Here is an 11,162-nt window from a genome sequence, read left to right on the forward strand (position 1 = left end):
ACCCGGTCAGCCTGAGGCAGGAATGTGTGCTGTCCGGGAACGCGCTAGTTCTGCTAGTTCTGCCTAGCCATCAGCACACGAGGATGAGCTGTGGAGGGGGTGTGGGGCGGGAGGGGTGTCTCTCAGGATGCCAGCTGCCTGTGTCCCTGCTGAGATATGTAGCACCACGGGGCGCCGTGGTCCTTGAGGCAGCCGGGGCGGAGGCAGTGGGACCCCGCGGCGGAGAGGGGAGACAGTGCCCGGTTGCTGTCCAGACTCGCTCTGTTGCTGTAGCTCTTTCATCTCCAGCCCTCGGAGCTCCTTGACCGAAAGCAGTTTGTGAACCACTCGCAGATGTCAGCCATGATCAGTGAGCAAGATGAAGGCATACTTGGCTACCTGACGGATTTGAAGGTCTGGCCCGGGAGACTGAGGCCAGGCTGGGGGACAGGAGAGGAGAGGGTGGCCAAAGTGAGTCCTCCCCCAAGTCAGGAGGGTCAAGGTCTGCTGGACAGAGCTTTCACGCCTCTGCCCCACTTTCCCGCCGGGCAGGTGGAGGAACTGCGGTTTCCCCGTGAGTGCCGCCACATCCTGCTCTTCTTTCGCAAGAACTCCTACTTCCGGAATGAAGTGGTTGTGAAGGAGTATGTCGTCAGCGCTGCTGGTAAGAGGCCGCTGTCTGGATGGGCGGTGGCAGGTGGAGGAGGGCGGGTTGCCTTCCCCGACTCATTACCCAGCACCCTCTCACACACTCGTCTTCCTGCAGGGTACGGGCCATCTCATTCCCCTCCCATCCAGTGGCACCAGGATTTCGAACGAGAGGCCCACAGCCGCAGGCACCACAACAGCAGCCTTAACTTCTTCAACTGGTTCTCTGACCACAGCTTTGCCGGGGCTAGCAGGATAGCTGAGGTGGGGCCCTGTGACACACAGCGTAAATGACCTTGCTGGCTCCTCCAGCTGCTTGGGATGGACACCTGAGCCCCGCCCCCGTTTCTCCTGCCAGATCATCATGGACGACCTGTGGCCCAATCCCCTGCAGTATTATGTGAGCAAGAAGGCAGCAGGAGAGGGAACTGAGAGGACGACAGGTGAGGAGCCCAGGGCGTGGGCGCCGAGACGTGTGCTGTCGGGATCCCTGGGCCCTGGGCTACACAAAGGGAGACACTGAGGTTCACAGGAACGCTCCGAGACAGCGACCCCGGGACAAAGCACGTCACCCTGACATGGAACGTGGGGAGGTGCAGTGCCAAACGGGTTGTGCCTGGGGAAGCTTGAGGCAGGCGAGGCCACGCAGCGTCATGGAGCAGAGCCGGAGAAGCAAAGCCGGCTCAGCGGCTGCACTTGCGGCAACTGTCATTCTGTGGCCCGTGAACCGCAGCCTCAGGTCTGTGAGCAGCGCATTACAAGGGTGACCAGAGGCACCCTTGGCCCAAATGTCTGGGTGTCCTGGTGCAAAGCCGCACCCCGCCTTCCCGTCCCTTCTCTGTGTTGATCACCACAGTTGTCCCCTTAAATTCCGGAGGCATCTCCTTTGCCAAGCCCACTGGCCCGCGGGCAGTCATGAAGGAGCACGCTCGTTCATACGTGGCTGGAGGAAACATAAAGCGATCACAGTCGGGGGCAGGGGCTTGGCCAGGGGAGAATGAACGCCATTCCCGACGAGAACCTTGAAACCCTCAAGCAACCTTAAGTATGGCCCAGTGAAGATACCCACTGCTGTCCTCCTGTGTCCGTGTGCACGTGTGTCCCCGCGTGCGTGCTTGTGCGTGTGCGTGTGTGTGTCTGTGTGTGTGCCATCTCGTCTAGGGAGCTTCATGATGTTGAAATGAGGATGAGGACCATCGCACTTGACGGAAAGCAGTCCGGAAACTTCAGAAGGAGCCGAAGGGTCAACCCGCTTCCTCTCTGCAGGAAATAACTGAAGACAGGTGCCGGGGTGAAACAAGGCCTGTTGAGGCCCCGGGAGCCCTGGAGAAATATCGAAATGTAAATAAACAACGTCAAGTGTGTTTCCGTGTGTGTGTGTGTGTGTGTGTGTGTGTGTGTGTGTGTGTCTGTGTGCTCTGGGACACGCACTCTTCCTCCTGGAAGGGGCTCCAGGGGACTGACTGAACACAGCGGCTGCATGTCGGTGTTTTCCTTCTGCGCCTGGGCTTCCCCAGTCTGTGGATCGGCCTGTCCTGTAGGCTTGCCCACAGGGCTAGGACACGCATGGTCTGGGACTGCATCCTAGGGGGCAGAGGTACCGTTCCCCCAGGCCCAGTGGGGTTGGGCAGGGAGAAGACCTGATCGAAAGGCCAGCCAACCGGGGCTCATCTCTTCCCTGGGGAAATGAGGGAGTTCAAGGAAAGGGAATAACGAGCCAGGGACAAACACGTCCAGTAGCCAGGTTAGGTGGACGCCGATGGTGGCCTCCAGGGATGCTCCCTGGTGGATGGCCTCAGACACACCCACCGCACATTCCATGGGGGGAGGACTCAAGGTCCATGACTCTGTCGAACCCAGTGCCACTGCTCTCCCCAGGTCTAGGAACGCACACAGCCTCCTGCTGACACAGTCAGGCTCTGAGGACCAGCAACCACGTTAAGGAGTGAGGGCCAGGCTGTATGGAGGGACTGTGGGAGAGGGGACAGAGGGAGCTGGGAGGGTAGGAAACATGACCCTCTCGTCCCGGCACAAGGGCCCAGGAGAAAGGAGAGATTGCAGGGGGACACACACACACGCACGCTCACACACAGTGGTGCACAGACACTGCGTCCTCACACACACACTCAAACAGCCGCACCCACAAGCTGACACAGACACTCAGGTGCACCCTCAGTCACCCACCCCCACACACACTCCACTCCCTCACATGTCCTGGCACACACAAGCTCACACAGCCACGCTCTGCGGGCATCTCTAGTGCCCTGACTCCCTAGGGCCCTCGTTTGGGCTCCCCCAGACGACAAAGAGGCGGAGGCGTGCGGGAGGGGTGGTATGGTTCCTCAGGACTGGCAAGGCCCAGTCCACGCAGCGGTGTGCTGTCTGTCCCATGACCACTGTGGTGCTGAGATTCCTGTTTCCACATGGGCTGAAGGCGTTTGCCCAAGGCCCTCTCTCCGCTGAAGACCCCACAAGGTAAGCACCACCAAGAGGCACGAATCACTGGTCCCTGTCACAAGCTGAGACAGTTAGTCTCCAGGTGTCAGCCCACAAGACCCTTCCACACGTGAACAATAACCCCATAGGTAGACAGGGGCAGGATCAAAGCCGTGATTGCAACACCTTATCAGGGATTCCACAGGGCCCCACACTCCAGGTTGGAAAGAGCTTATCCAGCTCCCTAAACTTTTGTTTTGTACATTACCATGGCTTCCAAGATCCTGAAACTTTATTTTATTTAAATTTATTTATTTATTTATTTATTTATTTATTTATTTATTTATTTATTTATTCATTTATTTATTTATCTGACAGAGAGAGAGAGAGAGAGAGAGAGAGAGAGAGAGAGAGAGCGCACAAGCAGGGAAACAGCCGAGAGAGAGGGAGAGGCAGGTTTCCCGTCGAGCAGGGAGCCCGAAGCGGGGCTCGATCCCAGGAGCCTGGCTGCAGGACCTGAGCCGAAGGCAGACGCTTAAGCGTCTAGCCACCCAGGCGCCCCAAACCCCCTAAACTTGAACAGGAACGCAGCAACCCTTTGGGGGAGCTCTGTACACTTGCTGAATAAACTTTGCCCTGCTGCCCACCACTCCTCTTCTGGACTACATCTCCTTTCCACGACGCGACATGACCGAGAACCCGGGCACTGAGGGACCCACAGTCCTGGATCCCAGACTGCTGTCTCATCGGAGAGGACCACATCAGGAGTTCACTAGCGTTCTGGTTCCATGGCTCTGAACCACTTGTGTGTCCCTGGCCCTTCTGGATCTTCGTGTTCTTGTCTGTGTAAAGCGTCCCTCTTTGCCCGTGTTAGTCTGTCTTCCCGAACATGCCTTGGCGTGTCTTGGCCCGGCTGTGCCTGTGCCGTCAGGTCTCCCATCTCGCATCCGTGCTGAGCCCAGATAGGCACAGCTGTGCCTCTAGGAGTGCTTTGGGCTTTGCGAGTCTCTGCTTGGCTACAGCTGCCGGGCCGTTGGCCTGCCAATGGGTTGGCGTAAGGGTTCGTGTCTCTGAGTCTGTCCACCTGTGAATTGGACCCCGTTTCATCCATTTCGGGGTCAGAATCCTCTCCTCCTCCAACGGGGGCGCGTTAGGAATCTTTGGTGAGTCCCAAGAAGTCCTTCACTTCCTGTACCGTAGGGTGGCGCAGTGAGGCCTCCTTGGAAACAGAGGAAGGGCCAAGCTCCTCCTGCCGGGCAGCGAGGGGCTCACCAAAGGGTCCTCAGCCGCCCCGCTTAGGGCCGAAGGTCACTCATCGTTCTCCCTTTTCCCGCTTTCAACTACTTTGTGGCCTCAGTCTCTTGCACAGTGCGTTGATGTGGGCAGGTTTTCAAAGGCAGAACATCCTGCTGCCGTCCCCATCTTGCTGTGTTGCCGCGTAGCCTGCTCCTGAGCAGGACCGACTGATGTCCGCCACTGTGGTACTTGGTTTCTGTGTAACCCATGCCCCTTTCCATCCTCAATTCCTGCGTTACGTCCTCCTTTGCTGTCCGCTTCGTGTGTCTGGGAGACAGGCGGACATCTCTGGCACCACTGGATCGAGCTCCGCTAGGCCTCCGAGACCTTGTGCGTGAGCGAGTTACCCAAGGCACCGTCAGGGACATGCGGGGACCTCCAAGAGGTCCTTCCTGCCCCTTCGTTCTGAAATTCCTCCGCAAACGCTTGGCTGATCCCAACGCTACGGACGCAGCCAATATTGCCACCTGCAGGCCCGGGGCACCTTGGGTCGGTAGAACTCCTGCGCCTGGCGGAACTCAGTGTTCACACCCTTGAGCCCTCCCCGACCCTGTTCACCCCGTCATCACTGCTCTACCCTGGGGTTGCTTGCCCGCCTCTGGCTCTGTTAGCTTCCTACACATGGGTGCTCCCACCCGTAGGCTTCCTTCTGGGAAGGGGCTGGCTTCCTCCACGGTAGACTGTGCTTTACCGATTCTACGCTGAACGCCCCTTCTTGGGGGCCCTCCCCACTCACAATTGCAGGGAACACCCCAGCCTGGGGGAACCCAGGTTTGCCCATACGTGGACTTGGTTGACGTAGTGGGCGAGGGGCCTGCTCCCGGCTGGGTGTCGTGACTCCACTTCACGTTCCCACAGCTTACAAGACCCAGCTCTGTGCATGCTGAGCCGACGATCCTACACGTGCCCCTGCTTGGATGCACTTGTCCTTCAGGCCACACAGGCAACGCAGCGTGGTTCCATAGGCAAATCCTGCTCTCCTGTTTCCTCTGCGAGTACTTTACGGGGATGCCTTGTATCTCAGGCTAGCCGTTTGACTTAAGGGTCTAGTGACCGGCTTCCTTTCAGCGGGTAGGACTCTGCTTATGTTAGAGCCACACACCCCCACCGCCACCCCACGGCCCTCTCCCTACCACCCTAGGCTCATCCTCTCACTCCTTCTCCTGATGCCTGGTGCATATTTTCTCGGGCGTCCTTGGCGACCATAACCTTTACGTTACACTCTTTGTCCCTGAACGTGTTGAAGGTTATCACCCACTGCCTTCTGGCCACCGTCCATCCTAAGGGGAAGCTGGCTCTTCCTCTCACTGAGGAACCCCGGGGTGTGATGGGTCAGTCCCGCCTCTGTGGGCTGCCGAGAGGCCTGTCCTTGCCTTTGCACCAAATCCAAGAGCCCATTGGCCTGGGCATCCCTTTGGATCCTTCCTTCCACTAGGACTGCATTGGGCTCCTTGGATGTGCAGAGTCAGCATTGTCCGCAAAGTGGCAAAGCTTTATCACCTTAGGTCCTCATGCACTGGCTGCCTCTTCCTCTCTCCCACCTCTTCCTGGCATTCCCAATTTGTGCCTGCTGGTGGTCAGCATGAGCTGACCCCTCTCCCTCCCTCTCCCTCTCTCCCTTCCTCTCTCCCTGCAGAGTCTCTCCCTCCTCTCTCCCTCTCCCTTTCCCTCTCTTCTCCTCTCCATCCCTCCTCTCCCTCTCCCTCCTCTCTCCCTCACCCTTCTGTGTCCCTCTCCCTCCTCTCTCCCTCCTCTCTCTTCTTCCCCCTCCCTCCTCCTCTACTTCTCCCCTCCTTTCCCTCTCTTCACCCTCTCCCTCTCCTCCCCCTCTCCCTTCTGTGTCCCTCTCCCTCCTCTCTCCCTCCTCTCTCTTCCTTCCCCTCCCTCCCTTTTCCTCCCTCCTCAGTCCTACTCTCCCTCTCTCCCCCCTCTTGCTCTCTTCCCCGTCTCCCATCACCTGGAGCCCCCAGCCTTCTCCATTTCCACGGCTGTGCTGCTTCTGGTGCAGTATTGCCTCAGGAGCTTCCTTCAGGGGCTCGAGCAACATGACAAGAGCTAGTGTACTTAGGACTGTAGTGGTAACTCCAACGTCTGGGCTGTCTCAGGGACGGTGTTAGAAAATTTTGCTTCTCCCGCCATATGGCCTTTGGTTTTGCTCCCTTCCTCGTTTGCTTCAACAAGCAGATTTTGAAACACTGAAACGTGCTACCGCCAAAAGCCCTGCACTTTACCTCAAGGGGGACCCTCCTGCCCCTGTCCGGTTGAAATCCTCCAGGCGCCCAGACCCATTCCTTTTAAATGAGGCCCTCCCACAATGCAACACTAACCCTCGCGGCCTTGGCATCACCCACGCGGGCTTCCTGGCACTCAAGGCGGTATCCCTCGGGCACCTCAATGTTCACCCAAGGTGGGGACCGCCATGAGGCGTGGGACTGTCCCGAAGGATCTGGTGGGTACCGGAGAAAGGGCACGCGTGCTGCCAATGCTCGCTGCCATATCCCCTCGCAGGCAGGTAGTCCACTCGGTGACAGACACAGCAGGAACATGCAGCCAGTGGGGGGACCAAAGGCAGTGGAGCTGCCCAGCAGCCTCAGCTCCTCAGGAAGGTGGATAAAAGCAGGCTCCGTGGACCATTCTGCTGGAGCTCTGACATCCTTGGCAGTTAGAGCAGGAGGGAAGGAGGACACGAGAGTCACCCAAGGAAGGAGAAAGCAAAGATGGGAAGAGAGCCAGACAGAGAAGGGTGTGGCAGAGGAAAGTACAGCGGGAGCAAGTCCTACCAGCGGCTTTGACGAAAGACTACCCCGAGTCACTGTGTAGGCTACATGTCCTGCCCATTGGCATGCCACAGAGTCCGAATCCCGGACCTCCCTGGGGCTGTGTTAGTAGCTCTGTAGGCTCCGTGGGGTGGCCAGGGACCTTGGCTCTTTGCTAATTTGAGGCCACTTATGTGTGTGTGTTTCCTCTCTTTTGAGGAGAGTCTGGGCGCGGAGGGGGTGAGGGAGGCAGCCCCTGCATCCTGGATCCTGGTGGGCGGCCCCCTGACACCCTTCGCCACCGTTCGGGTAAATGCGGGAAGGCCACGGGCACAGCGATCTGGCGGTGGTTGGAGCACCAGGTAATGGCTCCAGGGCTTTCCTTCAGGGTCACTAAGAAAGGGCCGGGTGAGGCTTCCGGGGGTCAGGGGGTCACCCTCTTGAGCCGTTGCATTGGAATTCCCCAGTGCCAGCAGCCTGGTCCCCCTGGACGGCCGGGAAAGGTAACACGGGCTGTGTGATATGAGGGACCTCCGGCTCATGGCCTGGCAGGTGATAGCCGGGAATAGACCAGGTTCCAGATGCGGAGGCCACCCCGGAGGAGGAGGCACACAGGCCGGCTCCCTGGCTGCTGCCTTCGGGGCCGAGGGGCGGGGGTCTGGGCGGGCACACGCTCCGCCCTGTCATCCTCTGTACGCTCCGTGCCCAGCGGCCTGGGCGTGACTCAGGGCTCCGTGTCACAAAGGCCGCATGCGTGGCGTCGCGTCACCGTCGCCCCGTGGCCATCTGGTCCCTAGCTCTTCTGCGCATGCCTTCACCAGCCTCCGGCCTCTTGGAGGCCTCTGCTTCCCGCCTCCAGTTGGGGGCGCCAGAGCTCCACCTGCCGGCCGCGTGCGGGAGCTAGGTGCTGGCTCCTCCAGCTCCTTCCCTCCGCTGCTGGCTCTGCTCCCTCAGGACCAGCACCACATGGAGAGCGCGGCGGGCTCCGGGCAAGGTGGGGCTGCCCTGCCATCCTGGAGCACCTTGTTCCTGGAGGGGGGCCGTGAGGCGCCGGAGCCCTGCGCCCAGGCAGGCGCCTGGGGTGAGGCTGGGCCGCTGCAGGCCCTAGGTGCCGGGGGGATGGGCGCAGAGGCTGTGCTGGGTGCGGAGGCCCAGCAGGGCAGAGAGCAGGCTGGCCCCGGGGACGAGTTGGTGCTGGTGGTGGAGGATATCATGGCGGTGGTGGAGGTCGTGGCCGTGGAAGACCAGGAGGCGGTGCAAGCACAGCAGGACGAGCAGCTGCAGCAGCTGCAGCAGGGGGAGTCAGGGCCGGAGCCCGAGCCAGCCGGTGCACCACTTGCCGCGCTGGAGATGGTTCAGTTCGCGCTCAGCTCTGTGGATGCCCAAGCTACCAGGGCCTACTTGCGGCTCAAGCGCAGGATGAATCAGAAGCGGAGTTCTCACCTGGCTGGAAGAAGGGCCATCATCCAGCGCATCCCCGGCTTCTGGGCCCAGGCGGTATCCTTCCTCCTGCTGGGCTTGGGTTTGTCTGCGGTGGAGGACCACTGGGAGGAAGGGACCAGCAGAGGCTCTGCCAAGGGCAGGAGCACTGGGGGAAAGGGTCCCCGGCCCCTCTCCACCCCCATGGGAGTGGGTCCCCCGTCCGTATAAGGCGCAGCACAGGGGCGTGGGCCTTGAAGGTGGGGGGAAGGCAAGGGCTGAGGCTTGTGGAGACCACGTCTGAGCAGAAGCTGCGGGCAAATGCTCTGGGACTGCAGGGAGCACTCCCAACCCTCTCCCAGGGGTCATGGAGCACATGTCCACACCCTGCATGTCTAGTGTAGTTCCACCCTTGGCTCGGAGCAGGTCCTGGAAGGAAACGTCCTGCCGGCTGCGTGGGGCATGCCCATTGAGAGGCAGGCCACCCCCTTCCCTGTCCTTCAGAGCCTGTGTTCTTTTCTAAAGAGTATAGTGCCCACCCACTGCTGCGTCCTCATGCGGCTTCCAGAGTCATTCAGCAGGCCGCCACGCTTCCCCATACATCAGAAACCCAGACACGCTGTATGCGGTGCTGCAAACTGTCTCCTCAGGCCCTACACAGCCAGGCTGCGGCCCCATGCCCAGGCGCCCCCCCACCCCCCGTTTCCTCCCTCCGTGTCTCTCCCCTCTATGTGCGTCCCACCCTCTCCCTCGCTCCCCTCTGCCCTCCCTCTGTGTCCCTTCCTCCTGTGTGGGTATCTCTGTCTCTGTCTCTCCTTTGCTTTCCCTCCCGTTGCCACCCAACCCCTTTCCCTCCTTCTCTCGCTGAACCTAACGGGCCCTCCCTTTGCCCTGTGGGTGTCCAGCCAGGCTAAGGGAGATGAGTGGCCCCATTGTGGGCACAGAAGGCCCCTCCAGGACACAGGCCTGCAGGCCAACACATAAGCAAACACAGCCCTCAGAGCGCGACCGACCACATCTGGACACCCAAAGCAGTCACTGCCTGCCTGCCAAACACACAGGCCAGGGTGACGACGGTGGAAGGGAGAACAGGCAGGCCCTTGACCTTGTCCCGCCGGGCGCAGACCCTCTCGGAGGCACTGGAAGCCAAGGCACCTGCTGGTATTGAGCAGCTGTGATGAAAGAGCAGGAGCTGAGTGGCTTGGGAGGGCAGCAGGGCCTGGTGGTTCTACCCGTGCCCTGTTTGGGGCCCTTCCTCTCACCGGGAAGGGCTGGGTTGGTCCTGGCTCTCCTTCCATAGCGCTGAAGGCGAGGCTCCTTGACCCAAGGCAGATCCTGAATCACCCCCAGATATCAGCCGTGACGGGTGCCCAGGACAAAGATGTGCTCAGCTACATGACCGATTTGGAGGTCAGCGCTGGGAGTGGGTGGCGGGGTAGGACAATTGGGAGTGGAATTTGGGCAGGAGAGGGCCCGGCAGTATTGTTCAGTGGAGGATGCAGGGAGCATCTCGGGACCCGTGGAGGACAAGTCCCCTTCCCCTCGTCTTTCTTTTATGTTGCAGGTGGAGGAACTGGGCCGTCCCAAGGACCACAGCAGGTTGATGTTCTTCTTTGGGAACAACCCCTACTTCCAGAACAAAGTGATCCTTAAGGAGTATCACCTTAGCATTGCCGGTAGGAGTGGGCTAGAGCTTCGAGGGTGCCGGGGGTGGGCCGGCGGGGGCAGGTGGGCACTCGGGAGGAGCAGGGGGTGTGTAGGGACACAAGTGGAAGCCAGAGCCGGCACAGGAGGGAGAGAGGCTGAGAGGAGAGCGGGAGAGAGGGCGACAGGGTGTGGGTCCTAGGCAGTGCAGAGCCTCCCCTGAATTTTCCCTTCCTGCAGGATACAGGGCGACTCGGTCCACTCCAGTGCAGTGGTTCTGGGATGAAGAACGTGGAGCTCCCAGCCGAAGACTCGACACCACCAGCCTTACCTTCTTCAAGTGGTTGTGCGACCCCAGCTGCCCAGGGTCTAACAAGATTGCCGAGGTGGGGCCGCTGAGGCCTTCATTAGCATTGGTGATGGCAATGGGGGCAGCCTGGGAAGGGGGCCCGGGCCCCGTGCTCACCTGGGCGGTTTCCCCTACCAGATCATCATCGAGGACCTGTGGCGCAATCCCTTGCGGTACTCCTGAGGCAGGGAGGCAGCCGAAGGCACTGAGCAGACAGGAGGACCTGTCGGTGAGTAGCCGGGCCACTGCGTCCTGAAATATGTGTGGGAGGTGCCAGGGCACAGTCGGGTTTGGGACTCAGTTTGGAAACCGAGGCTCAGAGGACCCTGGGCCCCGGATCACCCAGGGAGCGGCTGGAGGGAGAGTAGGGACCCTGGCGAGGGAACTCAGGGCACACACCCAGGGCAGGGTGTCCACTGGGGCAAGTTCATCCGGTGAGCCAGGTGTGAGCCAGAAAGTCTCAGGTCGTTCAGGGGAAGCAAGGCTCCTCCACCCCATTTCTCTGAACACTCACCCATGGCCGTCCGCCGGGTCCTCAGTTCTCCTGCTGGCTTTTCAGGTGGGGACAGTCTGCCAAATTTTGGGAGTGGGGCTCCCTTGTCCCGAGACGCTCCGACGTCCCTCCGTGTTACGGA

The sequence above is a fragment of the Ursus americanus genome, chromosome 37, assembly GCF_024610735.1.
Source record: "Ursus americanus isolate L20-20 chromosome 37, mUrsAme1.1.p, whole genome shotgun sequence".
Classification (NCBI taxonomy): domain Eukaryota; kingdom Metazoa; phylum Chordata; class Mammalia; order Carnivora; family Ursidae; genus Ursus; species Ursus americanus.